The sequence below is a fragment of the Trichosurus vulpecula genome, chromosome 1, assembly GCF_011100635.1.
Source record: "Trichosurus vulpecula isolate mTriVul1 chromosome 1, mTriVul1.pri, whole genome shotgun sequence".
Taxonomy (NCBI): domain Eukaryota; kingdom Metazoa; phylum Chordata; class Mammalia; order Diprotodontia; family Phalangeridae; genus Trichosurus; species Trichosurus vulpecula.
Window position 1 is genome coordinate 377,598,260 of NC_050573.1, and position 18,070 is coordinate 377,616,329.

The window sequence follows — 18,070 nt, forward strand, 5'->3', positions numbered from 1 at the left end:
CTAGCTTCCTGCTGCACATCTCCCCAATAGCTTAATCGTGGACAGAGTACCTTATTCAGTGATTTCAAAAACAACCTTGATAATTTCAGTGCAAATTAAATCACCATCATGATTCTGGATAAATAAAAATGAACTCTGCTTTTGGTCCATTAGTAAAGACATAATCTCTTGAGAGCTTCTTCCTTTTCTTCTGTTGTGCTTTGAGCTGGGTTTGCTAGGACTAATGATAATGGCCAGGTAAATCAGTTTCTGTGGATGAAACTTTTCTCTGCAGAGGGGACATTCTGTCTTGGTGTTACACCACTCAATGATGCACTCTCAGCAGAAGAGGTGGCCATGGGGTGTGGCCGTAGACCGCCGGCGCTCTTCCAGGCACAGGGACACATGGAGCCCATGCCCACTGCCTTTTCTTCTATATGGCTATTGTGGTAAGAGAGGCTGTGGTAGAGCTTTCACTCCCTCTAACTGAAGCTGTAGAGTTGGACATTGACTGAGAGCAGGAGATGCAGCAAGGACACCATCCCCAGAATCCTGTAGTTCCAATGAATGTTGTGGTCATCCCCTAGGAAGCAGTGCAAGTGGAGATACTCAATACCTGTGAGCTGCTTGGCCAAGCAGTAGAAGACTCCATCGCTGTAGAACATGGCAATGTGCAGCTGGTGGAGGCAGGTGATGCTTTGCTTTAGAATGTACCCCATGCACAGAAGGGTCTTCTTCTGTGGCTTGGTCAGATAGCGGACATGTCTGTGAAGCCACTGCCATACCGCCGACCAGCCTCAGACACTGGGCACATGACTTCTGCCTACACCTCGTGCTTGAGATGGACTGAGACCTTATCCAGCACGTAGGGCATGAGGGTGTGCAAAAAGACAAGCATGGCTCAGTGAAGCCAAAAAGGGACTTTTCTCTTGGATGGGTCCACCTGGATGATGTTCATGTATTCCTTTCCAAGAGTCTGATACCCTGAAAGTGTGGTAAGGGCCACATCTGACAGCAGCTCAATTTCCTTCCTCCACTCTAGCCATTTCTTAGCACCTGCCAGGCTGTGCAGGGTGCCTCTGACTGTGCTCTGAAGGCTGCCTTGGTAATACTTATACTTCTTTGTGATGGGGATCACCTCCAGCTGATTGGCAGATTGCTAGGGCCATGACCGTGACCCTAACCACCTCCCAGCTCTGGGCACGGCCCCTTAGTGCCCAAAGGATGGGGCCTGGTGACCCAATTCTTTCAATTTCTATTTTACCCTCTGGATCTAAGATACTGGTGGTAGTTTTTCTTGATAATTTCTTGGAATATATTTAGCTTCTTTCTCTGATCATGGCTTTCAGGTAGTCCATTAATTTTTAAATTGTCTCTCCTTGATCCTAGGCCAGTTCTTTTTCTCATGAAATATTTAACATATTTAACATTCTATTTTTTGTTCTTTTGACTTTGCTTTATTGTTTCTTGATATCTCATGGAGTCATTAGCTTCCACTTGACCTATTCAAATTTTTAAGGAATTGTTTTCTTCAATGAGATTTTTTTTTGCTTTTTTAAAAATTTGGCCAATCCTGCTTTTTAAAGAGTTCTTCTCTTTGGTGGATTTTTGTGCCTCTTTCTCCACTTGGCCAATTCTGTTTTTTAAGGTGTTATTTTCTTTCATGTTTTTTTGTGCCTCCTTTACCAACCTTTTAATTCTCTTTTCGTAATTTTCTTTTATCATTTTCACTTCTTTTCCTAAAATTTTCCTCTACCACTCTTATTCCTTTCTTTAATTCTTCCAAGAATTCTTTTTATGTTTGGGTTCAATTAGCATTTTTCTTTGAGGGTAGTTGTTTTCACATTGTTGTCTTCCTCTGAGTTTATTATGTCTTGCTCTTCCCTGTCACTATAGTAGTTTTTTACTGTCAGATTCTTTTTTTTTTTTCTGTTTGCTCATTTTTTTCAACCTATTTGAGTTTGTACTTTATGTTGGGCTCTTCCTATCTCATGGTTGGCATGGGGGGACTATGCCAAGCTTCCGGCTTTTTTTATACTTCTGTTTTCAGAGTTAGTTCTGGGGGTCTGCAAAGCTTTTGATTTTTCCAAGGTGGTGTAATCCTGAGAGAGACATAGTCACTGCTATTCTAGTCTGCACTCTGGTCTTTACCCAGGAAGGGCCCCTGGTCCTCTGCAGCTATCTGCAGGAGCTAGCGCTCCTCTTTGCTTTGGAGCTGTGACCAGGGCCCCTACTCCCTTGTGACCCGCCCCCAGTTCTCCTGTCTGCCCTGGGACTGTGACCGAGAACTGTGTATAGGCAATAAAGTTGTCCGTCAGTGCCAGCTGTATCCAGTGCCAGGAATGAGTCCCCTGTAGTCTCTTTCTGACTAGTTGTCTGATCCCTTTCCTGGCTCTGGATTGAGAGTTCCCAAAGCTTCTGCTGCTGCTGTGGAGGAGGCAACAGTGACTGCTTGTGTGGGTTCTAGACAGGCTTCCACTCCAGTGTCACAGACTTCTGCCCACCTTTTAAATTGTCTTAGGCTGGAAGAATTTCTCACCCTGACCTTTTCTTGGTTCTGCCACTCCAAAATTTGAGTTAAGGAGTTATTTTAAAGTTGTTTGGAAGGGGAATGTTGAGAGAGTTCAGCTGGGTAGCTGACTCTCATCCTCCATCTTGACTCTGTGCTTAGCCAAAGTCAATTGCACTTTATTTTTGAGAGAACACAAGTATGCAGGAAAACATTCATTGAATACTTTTTACTTGTAAGTGGCTACAACATTTGGTTTATTCATAAAGATCTTTTAGATGAGAAATTAGCCAAAAGACCTGATCTCTCTTGATCATTTAATGACTCTTGAAAGGTTTTGAGATTGTCCTGATTAAATTATTGCTGAGTGATTATATTCTATCTCTGGAACTTCCCTAGGATATTCTCACCTTGAAATACCTGCTTTCGGTTGCTGGGAAGCAAAAGATAAAGATAGAGTGGCCCAGTTAAAGCACAGGTTTTATCCAGAAGTCTAGAGCCACAGCCACTCACTGAAGTAACTTCCTGTAAACTTTTGACACTTCTTGTTAAGAAGAGGACTGGATCTCTGTTCGCTAACAAAAATAATGCAATAAATACTTTGGTTTTTCCATATACCAGGTAATATAGGTCAGTGTCATCTTTGGCTACAAGAAAGAATATAATAAGATGAGAAAATTTGTGTTAAAGCATCTGTCCTCAGTAGCTCAAAGTATCACCATCAATAAATATTTATTGTGTTTCTCTATAACATTTGCCAGTTATGTAGGGCTTTAAGGTTTGTTTGAAGAATATTTTGAATATATTATTCATTAATTCATTTGAATGATTTTTACCACAGTCCCCTGGATCAGATATGGTAAGCCTTGTGATTTTCATTTTGCAGATGAGAAAACTAACGCTTGGAAAGGTTAAGTGACTTGCCTATCTCTAGAGCAATTATTAAATGCCTAAAGTAGAAATGGAATCCAAGTTTCCTAACTCCAAGTTTCATTCTTGTTCCCGCTGTACCTGCCTTTCTTATTGCTATTAGGACCTTATAGGCATTGGAATATATAAAAGTTATCAAACATGGTCCCTGCCCTTGAGGGATTTAATGTTATTTCATAAACATAAGGCACATGCATAAAACCCTAAGTGTCAAGAAATGTCATTTGTCTTCATTTACTTTCCTAGTTACTGAGTGGTTGTTGGTAATGTTATTCAGGACTTTTGTATTTTTCCAGGCTCATTGTTGTGAAGCACGTACCTTCTTGGCATACAAAAGTTATTGTCTGTATTCATCTCTTTCTTTACACTTACATATCACTACCCTACTTCAATCCCTTACTACCTCTCACTTGTACTAGTGCAAGTAGTTCCTCAGTTAGCAACCTTGCCTTCAGCTTTTCCCTTCTCCTGTCTATTCTCCACACAGTTGTCAGATGACATTCCTATTATAAAGGTCTGGCTTTATCATTCTGTTTGATAAACTTCTCCTGTTTGTCTTCCACACAGTTGCCAGATGACATTCCTAATATACAGATCTGATCTTATCATTCTGTTTATAATAAACTACTGGCTCCTTGTTAACTCTAGGAACAAATACAAAGTCGTTCATTCAGTATTTAACATAACCTGTTTCCATTCTAATTTTTCAGTGTTTACATGTTATATCCCTTTATTCATGTTATATCCCCATGATCCAGCAAAACCGATTGTTCTGTTCTTGACACACAATATTCCAGCTCCTATCTCCATGCTTTCACATAGTCCATCCCCTATTGGAGTGTATTCCATTTTCATATTGCTGTGAAGAAAAGGGTCTGCTATTTTTTTTATTGCAATTCTGTATTCTATTTAACTTCAGTTGATGAGACATTGACTAAACTGGCTCTGCCCTGAGCTCTTTTCTCCCTCTATACTGTTTTACCTGATCCTATCATCAACTCCCATGGTTTCAATTATTATTTCTATGTAGACTCTCAGATCTGCTTTGTCCAGCTTCAACCTCTAGCCTGACCTCCGTTTTCACATCTTCAGTTTTCTTTTGGACATCTCGAACTGGATGTCCCACAGACATCTTAAACTCAACATGTCCAAACCTGAATTCATTATCTTTCCTTGGCCTAAACCTTCCTTTCTCCCTAACTTCCTTGTTAATGGGAGGGTACTACCATCCTCCCAGACATCCAGGATCAAAACCTGGGTGTCATCCTTGTCTCTTCACTCCCTCTCATTCCATGAATTGAATCAATGGTCAAGTCCTGTCATTTCTGCCTTTATAAGCTCTCTAGGATATTCCCCCTTCTCTCTTCTAACACTGTAACCATGCAACCACTCTGGTGCAAAGCCCTCGTCTCCTCATGCCTGGACTATTGTAGTAGCCTATTAGTTGATCTCTGCCTCAAGTGTGTCCCCCACTTGAATCTATCCCCCTTTGCTCAGCTGTCAAACTGATCCTTCTAATGTACCTGTCTGATTGCACTACTTCCCATATTCAGTAAATTCCAATGGTTTCCTTTAACCTTGAGGATCAAATATAAAGTCCTCTGTTTGACTTTTAAAACCCTTCATAACTCGGTCCATTCTTACCTTCCAGTCTTCTTATACTTGATTACCTTTACCCACTCTGTGATCCACTGACACTGGCCTCATTGTTCTTCCTCTCATGAAACTCTCTATCTCTCGATTCTGAGTGTTTTCATTGGCTGTTTGCTATAACTAGACTGTTTCTTCCTCATCCTAGATTTTCTGTTTTTCTTCAAGTCTCAGCTAAAATCCTACCTTTTGCAAGAAGCCTTTTCCTGTCTTAATCTTTTTTAAAACAATTTGATTGCTTTTTTTTAAAAAAAGTAGCATTTGCCCAATACATGTATCTCTGGCCCACCTCCCATTTATAACAAAAATAAGAAAAATACAAAGTAAGTGAAACATACTGTTGACACACTATTCCACACCCATAACCCCTCAACCTTCTGCTGTGAGAAAAGATTCTTCTGATTAATACTAGTTATTTACCTTAACCTGAATTTTTCTTTTTTAGTATTTCCTTCCCATTAAACATGTCTCTTGATTCTGCTTTCTTTATTCTGCATAAGTTCATACAAGTCTTCCACATTTTCTCTGAATAATTCAAATTTGTTGTTTCTGCCACAAAGAGTGCTATTAGTAACATGGGGTTTTCCCCTACTCCAGTACATCTTTGACCTCGTTTTGTTATATGCCTGGTACTATATGGCCGACTAGATCAAAAAGTTCAAATAGTTTAATGCCTTTTTTTTTAAAAAAATTCCAAATTGTTGGAATTGGTTGTATTAGTGCAAAGCCCTACCACCAGTATGTATTAGTGGCATAGCTCATTCAACATTGCTAGTTTTTGTTTATTACATGTTTTCAATTTAATGTGAAATGAAACCAATGTTGTTGCAATTTTTATTGCTCTTAGTGATTTGTTGTAATATTGTGTTTGTTAATTGTATTTCTTAATTCTGAAAGTCATTTGTTCATCTCCTTTGACCATTCAGCTATTAGAAAATGGCTCTTGGTTTCATATTTTTGTTATCAATTTCCTATAGCCGATTTAATTCTCAATTATTTGATTAAAGTATTTTTCCCAATCTAGTTTTTCTTTTTTTTTTAGTGCAAATTCTTTCTAATTTTATTTTATTCAAATGATTTTATTTTATGAACACCTCTATCCTTTGGTTTAGAATTTTCCTACCTATAATTGTGAAAGGCACCTCCTTTCATTCTCCTGATCTCACCCCACTATGTGGGTGTTATTTATTTATTTATTTATTTTCACAGTGTTTCTTTTATATATAGATTGAGTATCTATTTGAAACTTATTGTGGAAATATGAAAGTGCTGATTTAAACATTTTCTGCCAAGCATATGACCAGTTTTCTAGTAGTTTTTGTCAAAGAAAGAGAGGAGGGTTATGGTTTTAATAGTAGGTATTGAGTGGATGACTAGCATCAACTTTAGAAGTTACTATCAGAGTGGTGTTAAAAGTTTCATAAAGTGGAATTGAAGCAACTAATTCTGCAAATGAGGAAAGAAGTAGAGCTGTGACCTTGGAGAAAAAATGTAGGACGTAACAGTGGACCTATATTAGAAGACTTGAAGTATTTTAATGGGGAGAGAGGTTCATTCTGAAATTGGGAGTTTGGGCTTAAAGGTGAAATTATTTTGGAAAAATTATAATACTTGATGTTCAGTTTCAAGTGGTATGCTTTCTGCTTCAAGGCTGCTGTTTTCAACATGGGGCTGGTACAGCCACATGTATAAATAGCTTAAGATTGATATCCTGGTTCTTAGTATGGATGAGTTCTTCAACAATGGTGTGTTGAGGAATATTTCCTTCATGTACATTTCTGAAAGCTCATGGGAAGCTTTATAAAAGTAGGTTGTGAGCCATGTAGAAAAGAGGGGTGTTTGATAATTTCCATTTCCATGATGGTTATATTCTAGGTTACAAATTCCTTTGGTGGTTGATGTTAACTTTTTCATTTTTACCTGTACCTTAGCCAAGTTTTCAAAGGTGTCATGATTTTCCTTGTACAATATCTCAAGCTCCTCATTATATTTTGCATGTATCTTTTGAGAATGATAGCCAGAAGCAATGCTATTGCATTCTATTTCTACCTGGTCTTTAGTATGTCTGTGACTTCGCACCCAAAACTCAGCCTGCCACAACTGGAGGAACTAATGGAATATTGTTTTGTCATAAAAAATGGAAATGATGGATTCAGAGAAATTTGAGAAGAGTTATATATGAACCAGAACAGAATAAAGTAAGCAGAACCAATGGAACAATATATATGAATACTATGGCAATGTAAAGAAGAACAATTCTGACCAATCATGACAATGACAATTTCTACCAACTCATAGATAGTTTTTACATGATACAATTGAGTTTTGCTGTGAAATGTATATTTTCAGACATGGCCAATGTGTTGATTTGTTTTGCTTCAGTAAGTTGTTAAGAAAGGATGGCTTCTAGTAGGGGAAAGAAGAGGGTGAAACAGGCCAGTGACAGTGCTTTGGAGGGGAGGGTTAGAAGAAAAGAAAGGAAATTGTAATAAAAAACCCAGAAGAGAACAGAAGGCTGTTCAGAAGGGACACAATCAGGGCAGTGTGGTTTCTCTTGTATTGTTTAATATACACTTAAAAACAAAGTGTACATAATAGAAGTTTATATTTTCATATATTGTTCTTATTTCTGTTCTTTGTAGATGGAATGCTAACAGAAAAATAAAAGTCAAAGCATTGATTCAGGACCTGATTTTGGTTTATTTCAGTAATTGTTAAAGCAAGAATAACATTGAGAGTGATTTGGGCACATGGAGTACATTTACTAGTGTACTATTTTTTTTTCTGCAATCTTCACTTATGTGGAGGAAAGATAAAGTAATGCCAATGGCCCAGGAGGCATGGAACAGTCATTATAGTAATAATGACTGATATTTGTTGTTTTAGCCTTAAGCTACAAATCTTAAGAGTTCCTCTGTCTTCTGACTTATCCTGGAGTGGTTTAGTTTGTGTCTGTATTCTTCTATCTTTACAGTACTATAGCCACCTAGAGGTTGGGACGTATCAGCTGTTTCAGCAGCTCTGAGGAGTTAACAAAAAATTTAGGACAAAAAGAGCAAAATGTCATCAGAGGAATTTTTGTTTGGGATGTCAAAGCTAATACCTACGTTCTTTCAAGAAAGCCTGTATTCTTCAAGTATAACTTGTGTAAGAGCACCATTTTTAAGCTTTTTTGTGAAACTTAACTCTTAGGATTGACTACTATACTGTAGTGTAGTATTACATCATAACATGGGCTACTGTATTGGAGATCAGAGTGACCAAGGAGATTACCATTCCTAAAATCTGAGAGCACTTGGAACATCCTTTAGGCTTAAGATATTAAGCTATTAAGATATTAAGTATTAATCTTGGAGGTGCTGCTGTACAATATTATCTCTTATTCAGATGCAATCAATTTTAAGTTACTTTGTATGAACAAATCTTTAAGCTTGCTTTCAACTCTTTTGTGCCCATTGTGCTGACTTTTTTTCATTTCTTCTGTAAAATTTTATACTACAAGGGCCTACTACTAAATAGGAATGAATGGAAAATCATTTATTAATGATTGTGTGCCAAGCATTATTCTAGTGCTTGGAATACAAAGACAGTCTTTGCTTTCAAAGATCCTATATTTCAGTAGGGGGAAACAACATGCAAAGAGGGAGAGCTTTCAGGGAGAGTGAGGTTGGGACTTCTATTGTTGAATGGCAAGATGTCTGGGTGGATGGATGTGCATAATGGGCTTGGCTAGCTAGATATAGTTTAGTTTTTTAACCAAGTTTGCATTCACTAGCCAGTTAAGCTCAGACCCAGAGCAGGGCTAGAGGGAAAGCAAAGTAGAGTTCTTTTTTTTACCTTTTTACAAATTTTTTATTTTATTTTCAGTTCCAATTTCTCTCTCTTCCCCCTAACACCTTTCCCCACGTGCGCCCCCCCCCCCCCCCCCCCCCCCCGCCCTGGCGATTGAGAATACAAGAAATGCAGTATTCATTACATGTGTGAAGTCATGCAAAACATATTTCCACATTTTGGAAAAAAGAAAGAAAAAAATGTGCTTCAGTCTTAACTCTGAGCCCATCAGTTTTCTCCCTTGGGGTGGATGGTGATTTTCAGCATGAGACATTTGGAATTGTGGTGGGTCATTGTGTTGATCAGAGTTACTAAGTTGGAAAGGAGATTTCTTGCTTGTTCTTTCCCTTTATTTTTTTCCTCTTCTCCCCAATCAGGCTCACTTCAGATATTAGGGAAGAAGTCCTAATAATTAAAAACATTAACTTTTCTATTGTTTGAGACAAACATTATTCATAGAAGAAGGTAAAGTAATCCTACTTAGCTTGGAACATAATCTAACCAAGAGAGAAACAGGAAAAGAATTGTGCTGGGCACTGGGAGAGTGGTATGTGACCAAAATCAGATCTTCATTGATTGGCTTATTTATTTTACTGAAATGTTTTAAGTTTACTAAGTAATAGCCATATTCAAATTTAAAAACAAATTTTCATTCTTCAGCTCATATTCTTAAGCCCTAACCATTCTTTGCCACCGTCACTCTAATTGTTGTACTTCTTTAAGGATTTGTCTCATCCAAGAAGTCTTTCTTGACTTAACTTGATCCCATGAGGATTTTTCCTTTTGTGGGAATGCATTGACTTTTGCCTAGTTGTATAGGCTGTAATTAAGTCCAGATGTAAATATGGGATCATAAGTCATAAATCCTTTAAATTAGTAAGATGCTTCAGAAAGTACAAATACTATTATTTTGCGGGGATGTTTTTTTTTAATTAAGATTTTTTATTTTTAGTTTACAATACTTAGTTTCACACGATTTTGAGTTCCAGATTTTCTTCCCCCCCTCCCCCTTCTGTTTTTTTCTAAAAGGAAATATTACTTGCTCTTAATCCTAGATGCCCATTCTGGTCTTTGGTGCAGGCAGCCCTTGATTCTTTTTTTTTTTTTAAAGTAAATCATTATTTATTTAATATTTTTTTAGTTTTCAGCATTAATTTTCACAAGAGTTTGAATTACAAATTTTCTCCTCATTTCTACCCTCCCCCCACCCCAAGATGGCATATATTCTGATTGCCCCGTTCCCCTGTCAACCCTCCTTTCTGTCACCCCATTCACCCCATCCCCTTTTCCCATACTTTCTTGTAGGGCAAGATAGATTTTAATGCCCCATTGCCTGTATATCTTATTTCCTAGTTGCATGCAAAAACAACTTTTTTTTTGAACATCTGCTTTTAAAACTTTGAGTTCCAAATTCTCTCCCCTCTTCCCTCCCCGCCCACCCTCCCTAAGAAGGCAAGCAATTCAACACAGGTCACATGCGTATCATTATGTAAAACCCTTCCACTATACTCATGTTGTGAAGGATTAACTATGTTTTGCTCCTTCCTGACCTATACCCGTTTACTGAATTTTCTCCCTTGACCCTGTTCCCTTTTGAAAGTGTTTGTTTTTGATTACCTCCTCCCCCCATCTGCCCTCCCTTCCATTGTCCCCCCTTTTTTATCTTCTTCCTCCTTCTTTCCTGTGGGGTAAGATACCCAATTCTTTTGGTGTATGGTATTCCCTCCTCAGGTCAAATCCGATGAGAGCAAGATTTACTCACTCCTCCTCACCTGCCCCCTCTTCCCTTCCTAGAGAACTGCTTTTTCTTGCCACTTTTATGCGAGATAATTTACCCCATTCTATCTCTCCCTTTCTCCCTCTCTCAATATATTCCTCTCTTATCCCTTAATTTGATTTTATTTTTTTAGATATCATCCCTGCATATTCAACTCACCCTGTGCCCTTTGTGTGTGTGTGTGTATACATATATATGCATATATACATATATATACATACATATATCTACACACCTACACATATACATACATAGACACACACATATGTATATATATGTATACACACATCCTTTCAGCTACTATGATGTTGAGGTCTCATGAATCATACACATCATCTTTCTATGTAGGAATGTAAACAAAACAGTTCAACTTTAGTAAGTCCCTTATGATTTCTCTTTCTTGTTTACCTTTTCATACTTCTCTTGATTCTTGTGTTTGAAAGTCAAATTTTCTATTCAGCTCTGGTCTTTTCACTGAGAAAGCTTGAAAGTCCTCTATTTTATTGAAAGTCCATATTTTGCCTTGGAGCATGATACTCAGTTTTGCTGGGTAGGTGATTCTTGGTTTTAATCCTAGCTCCATTGACCTCTGGAATATTGTATTCCAAGCCCTTCGGTCCCTTAATGTGGAAGCTGCCAGATCCTGTGTTATCCTGATTGTTTTTCCACAATACTCAAATTGTTTCTGCCTGCTTGCAGTATTTTCTCCTTGACCTGGGAACTCTGGAATTTGGTGACAATATTCCTAGGAGTTTTTTTTTTGGAATCTATTTGAGGAGGCAATCTGTGGATTCTTTCAATTTCTTTTTTACCCTCTGGCTCTAGAATATCAGGGCAATTCTCTTTGATAATTTCTTGAAAGATGATATCTAGGCTCTTTTTTTGATCATGGCTTTCAGGTGGTCCAGTAATTTTTGAATTGTCTCTCCTGGATCTATTTTCTAGGTCAGTGGTTTTTCCAATGAGATATTTCACATTGTCTTCCATTTTTTCATTCGTTTGGTTCTGTTTTATAATCTCTTGATTTCTCATAAAGTCAATAGCTTCCACTTGCTCCAATCTAATTTTTAAGGTAGTATTTTCTTCATTGGTCTTTTGGACCTCCTTTTCCATTTGGCTAATTCTTCCTTTCAAGGCATTCTTCTCCTCATTGGCTTTTTGGAGCTCTTTTGCCATTTGGGTTAGTCTATTTTTTAAAGTGTTGTTTTCTTCAATATTTTTTTCAGTATTTTTTGGGGTCTCTTTTAGCAAGTTATTGACTTGTTTTTCATGGTTTTCTTGCATCATTCTCATTTCTCTTCCCAATTTTTCCTCTACTTCTCTAACTTGCTTTTCCAACTCCTTTTTGAGCTCTTCCATGGCCTGAGACCAGTTCATGTTTTTCTTGGAGACTTTTGGTGTAGGCTCTTTGACTTTGTTGACTTCTTTATGCTGTATGTTTTGATCTTCTTTTTCACTAAAGAAAGATTCCAAAGTCTGAGACTGAATCTGAGTGTGTTTTTGCTGCCTGGCCATGTTCCCAGCCAACTTACTTGACCCTTGAGTTTTTTGTCTGGGTATGACTGCTTGTAGAGCAAAGAGTACTTTGTTCCAAGCTTGAGGGCATGCACCATTGATTTCAGAGCTATTTTTATACAGCCAGCTCTGCCACCCCAGCATTCCTCCTTCCTCAAGAACCACCAACCCAGACCTGACACAAATCTTCAGCAGGCTCTGCACTTCTGCTCTGATCCACCACTTAATTCCTCCCACCACGTGGGCCTGGGGCGGGAAGTAACTGCAGCTGTAGTTCTATAGCTGCACCTTCCCCGCTGCCCCTGGGGCAGTGGCCAAACCACAAACTCTGTCCCCCCCAGCTTTTCCCACTAACCTTCTCTGTTGTCTTTGGTGTTTGTGCGTTAAGAAGTCTGGTAACTGCCACAGCTCACTGATTCAGGGCACTAGGGCCTGTTCCAGTCTGCTGCTGGTCTGGTTGGTCCTGCCGCCACCCACGCTCAACTCCACTCCCCTCTGCTCCATGCGTGATAGACCTCATCCAGTGACCGTCCAGGCTGTCCTGGGCTGGAGCTCTGCTTCCCTCTGCTATTTTGTGGGTTCTGCAGTTTTAGAATTTTTTCAGAGCCATTTTTATAGGTTTTTGGAGGGACCTGGCGGGAAGCTCAGTCAAGTCCCTGCTTTTCAGCCGCCATCTTGGCTCTGCCCCATAGAACCCCATCCTCTTCATTTCTTACAGCACAACAGTATTCCATCACAATCATATATCACAACTTGTTCATCCGTTCCCCAATTGATGGGCATCTGATTTCTAATTCTTTGTTGCCAGAAAAAGAGCTGCTATGAATATTTTTGTGCATATAGGTATTTTTCCTTTTTCTTTTCTCTCTTTGGGGTAGACATCTAGAAGTAGTATTGCTGGGTCAAAGGGTGTGCAGAGTTTTATAACCCCTTAGGCATAGTTCCAGATTGCTGTCCAGAATGGTTGGCTCAGTTTACAACTCCCAACAGTGCATTAATGTCACAACTTTCCCACATCATCTTTAACATTTGTCATTTTCAGTGGAATAGGTTAGGTACACAAGACACAGTAGTCAGTGATTATAGCCATCTACTGTTTGATAAACTCAACTACCCCAGCTTCTGGGATAAGAACTTACTATTTGACAAAAACTGCTGGGAAAGCTGGAAAATAGTATGGCAGAAACTGGGCATAGACCAACGTCTTACACCGTACACCAAAATAAAGTCCAAATGGGTACACTATTTAGATATAAAGGCTGATAGTATAAGCAAATTAGGAGAGCAAGGAATAGTTTACCTGTCAGATTTATGGAGAATGGAGGAATTTATGACCAAATGAAAGATAGAGAGCATTATGAAATACAAAGTGGATAATTTTGATTACATTAAATTGAAAAGGTTTTGCACAAACAAAGCCAGTGCAAGCAAGATTACGATGGAAGCAGGAAACTGGGAAATAATTTTTATAACCAGCAGCTCTGATAAAGGCCTCATTTCTAAAATATACAGAGAACTGAGTCAAATTTTTAAGAATATAAGTCATTCTCCAATTGATAAATGGTCAAAGGATATGAACAGATAGTTTTCAGATAAAAAAATTAAAGCTATCTATACTCATGAAAAAATGCTCTAAATCACTATTAGAGAAATGCAGATCAAAACAACTCTGAGGTACCTCATCACACCTATCATATTGGCTAACATGACAAAACAGGAAAATGATAAATGCTGGAGAAGATGTGTGAAAATTGGAACACTAATTCATTGTTAGTGGAATTGTGAACTTATCCAACCATTTTGGAGAGAAACTTGGAACTATGCCTAAAAAGCTATAAAAATGTGCATACCATGAGAGGACCCTGCCGGGTTAGGGGAAGGGGTGAGGGGGCCAAGCGCCGCACTTTGAAGTGCCCTCCATGGAACCAGAAGGAGCCGTGGCCAACCTAGGTCCTGAGGGCCAAGTCCTGGAGCCCCACACCCTCTCTGCCTTTGGCTCGCAGAATGAAGACCCAACCCAGGACAGCTCCAATGATTTGGACATGGTGTTGTTGCATCTGTTTCCTTGTACTCCTGACTTGGGGAGTCTGGACCTGGATGGGGTCCTCACTGCACCACACACAGGCAGTTCCTTGAAACACTCCACCACCCTGACCAACCTGCAGAGGGGAAATGATATTTCAACCCTGCCTGCCACCCTAGACTGTCTGTCTATCCACCAGCTTGCCGCTCAGGGAGAACTGACCAAGCTGAAAGAACACCTTCTTAAAGGTGACAACTTGGTGAACAAACCCGATGAATGTGGCTTCACCCCCCTGATCTGGGCATCTGCTTTTGGAGAGATCAAGACTGTGCCCTTCCTACTGGATTGGGGTCTTGATCCTCATGGCCTGGTCAAGGAATGGGAGAGCACCCTCTCCCTGGCCAGCATTGGCAGCTACACGGATATCGTGGTCATGCTTCTGGAGGGGGATGTGGACATCAACAACTATGACTGGAATGGTGGGACTTCTGCTCTGTGCTGAGAGAGGAAACCATGTGAAGTTTGTGGAAGCTCTGCTGGCCAGAGGGGCTAACCTAACAACAGAAACAGATTCAGGCTACACCCTAGTGGACCTGGCTGTGGCCTTGGAACACAAGAAGGTCCAACAGGTGATGGAGAATCATATCCTTAAGTGTTTTCAGAACAAGCTGCTTCCAGAGACAGAGTGAAGGGGGTCTAGGACACTGTGCTTTGGTCCTCTGCCTTCCATCTGGTGCTCAGGAAGGCCAGTTTACTAAGAAGGCAGTTCTTCAGTATTTATGGCCAGGGAGAACAGGTCCGAAAGGAGGTCTCGCTCTTCCTATGGCTGAAAGCTGTATATCTTTCCCTAGCCACTTACCGAGCTTTGGTGGGGCACCCAAGAACTCAGTGCCCACCAATCATGTCAAGTGTGACACAAGGGACAAACCCCGAATGGAAACAAGGCAGCTCTTCTCCTTTCCAGGACCATGGGAGGGACAGTGCTACTGGCTAATGACTTGCCAAGGCTGGAAATGTAGCTCCTCATCCCACTCCACTCAGCCATGCTGGCTCCTCTGCTGCCCTCACACCGGCCATCCTGGTAGTCCCTCCCTGCCTCCCCAAGCCCATGAAATGGGAACAAATAACCAAAAAAACCAGCTGGTACCCCAACCAAAAAAATGTGCATAACCTTTGACCCAGCAATAACACTTCCAGGTCTGTATCCCAAAGAGATCGTAAAAATGGGAAAAGGACCCGCATGTACAAAAATATTTATAGCAACTCTTTTTGTGGTGGCCTAGAATTGGAAATTGAGGGGATGCCCATCAATTGGGGAATGGCTGAACAAGCTGTGATATATAAATATAATGGAATACTATTGTTTCATAAGAAATGGTGAGCAGGTGGACTTCAGAAAAACCTGGAAAGACTTAGATAAACTGGTGCTGAGTGAAGTGAGCAGAACCAGGAGAACATTGTACACAGTAACAGCAACATTGTGCGATGACTGACTTTGATAGATTTAGCTCTTCTTAGTAATGCAAGGATCTAAAACAACTCTGAAAGACTTATGATGGAAAATGCCATCTACATCAATAGAAGGAAATACGGCGTCTGAATGCAGATTGGAGCATATCATTTGCTCTCTTTTTTTGTTTTATTTTGTTTTTTCTTTCTCCCAGTTCCTCCCATTCATTCTAATTCTTCTATACAACATGACTTATGTGAAGACATGTTTAATAAGAGTGTACATGTAGAGCCTATATTGGATTGTGTGCTGTCTTGGGGAGAGGGGAGGGGAGGGAAGTGGAGAAAATTAAAAACTTATGGAAGTGAATGTTGAAAACTAAAAATGAATTAATTAATTTATAAAAAACCACAAAATTTATCATTTTTCTTTTCTGTCATATTAGCCAATCTCATAAGTGTGGAGTGGTACCTCTGATTTATTTTAATTTGTATTTCTCTAATCAGTAGTGATTTAGAGCATTTTTATATGACTATAGATAACTTTGATTTCTTAATTTGAAAACTTCAGGTTCATATTCTTTGGCAATTTATCAATTGGGGAATAACTCTTTATTATACATTTGATTCTGTTCTCTGTATATTTGAGAAAGAGGCCTTTATTAGAGAAAGTTGCTGTAATTCCCTCCCCCCGCCCCCAGTTTCTTGCATTCCTTCTAATCTTAGCTGCGTTGGTTTTGTTTGTACACTTTTTTGTTTTTGCTCCCCCCAAAATTTATTTTAGTTTTAAACATTCACTTTTATAAGATTTTGAGTTTTAAATTGTCTTCCCTTCCTACCCCCCACCCCTGACAGTGTGCAGTCCAATATAGGCTTCATGTGTGCAATCATATCAAACATATTTCCTCATTAGTCATGTTGTGAAGAAAAATTAGAGTCAAAGGGAAAAACTGCAAGAAAAAAATGAGCAAAAAAAAAAAGACAGTAGTATGCTTCCATCTGTATTCAGACTCCATAATTCTTTTTTTTTTTAATAAATTAATTTACTTTTAGTTTTCAATATTCACTTCCATAAGTTTTAAATTTTCTCCATCTCCCTCCCCTCCACCCTTCTCAAGACAGCATATAATCCTATATGGACTCTACACGTACGTTCTTATTAAACATTTTAACATTAGTCATGTTGTAGAGAAGAATTAGAATGAATTGCAGGAACCACAAAGAAAAATGAAACAAAACAAAGAAAGAGAGCAAATGGTATGCTTCTATCTGCATTCAGACTCCATATTTCTTTTCCTGGATGTGGATGGCATTTTCCATGAATCTTTTGGAGTTGTCTTAGATCACTACGTTGCTGGGAAGAGCTAAGTCTATCAAAGTTGGTCATCACACAATGTTGCTGTTACTGTGTACAATGTTTTCCTGGCTCTGCTCACTTCACTCAGCATCAGTTCATCTAAGTCTTTCCAGGTTTTTCTGAAGTCCACCTGCTCACCATTTCTTATGAAACAATAGTATTCCATTATATTTATATATCACAGCTTGTTCAGCCATTCCCCAATTGATGGGCATCCTCTCGATTTCCAATTCTTGGCCACCACAAAAAGAGCTGCTATAAATATTTTTGTACATGCGGGTCCTTTTCCCATTTTTATGATCTCTTTGGGATACAGACCTGGAAGTGATATTTCTGGGTCAAAGGGTATGCACATTTTTATAGTCCTTTGTGCATAGTTCCAAATTTCTCTCCAGAATGGTTGGATCCATTCACAACTCCACCAACAATGCATTAATGTTCCAGTTTTCCTACCTCATCTCCAACATTTATCATTTTCCTGTTTTGTTATGTTAGCCAATCTGATAGGTGTGATGTCGTACCTCAGAGTTGTTTTGATTTGCATTTCTCTAATCAATAGTGATTTAGACCATTTTTTCATATGATTTTAGGTAGCTTTAATTTTTTTATCTGAAAACTGCCTGTTCATATCCTTTGACCATTTGTCAACTGGGGAATGACTTGTATTCTTATAAAGTTGATTCAGTTCTCTATATATTTTTGAAATGGGACCTTTATCAGAGATATTGGCTGTAAAAATTGTTTCCTGGCTTTCTGCTTCCCTTCTAATCTTGGTCGTATAAACGCTTTTTTATGTAACATAATCAAAATTATCCATTTTATACCCCATAATACTGTCTGCTTCTTGATTAGTCCTAAACTCTTCCCTTACCCATAGATCTAACAGGTAAACTATTCTGTGCTCCCCTAATTTGCTTATGAAATCACCTTATGTCTAAATCATGTAATCTACTCTGCTGTCCACTTCCGTTTTATGGATGAGTTCATTGCATCACATTCACAGTTACGATTACTAGCTATGTATTTCCCTCCATCCTGTTTTCCCCCCTA

At 39.0% G+C, this 18,070-nt stretch overlaps 1 protein-coding gene and 2 pseudogenes across 4 annotated transcripts in view; 2 read left to right on the forward strand and 1 right to left on the reverse strand.

Moving 5' to 3' along the window:
* C1H18orf25 (chromosome 1 C18orf25 homolog) overlaps positions 1-18,070 on the forward strand; it is a 106,756-nt gene that overhangs the window by 17,541 nt on the left and 71,145 nt on the right. The gene's annotated exons all lie outside the window — the stretch shown is intronic.
* On the reverse strand, positions 243-4,423 carry LOC118838797 (annotated as a pseudogene).
* Positions 14,111-14,903, forward strand: LOC118850068 (annotated as a pseudogene).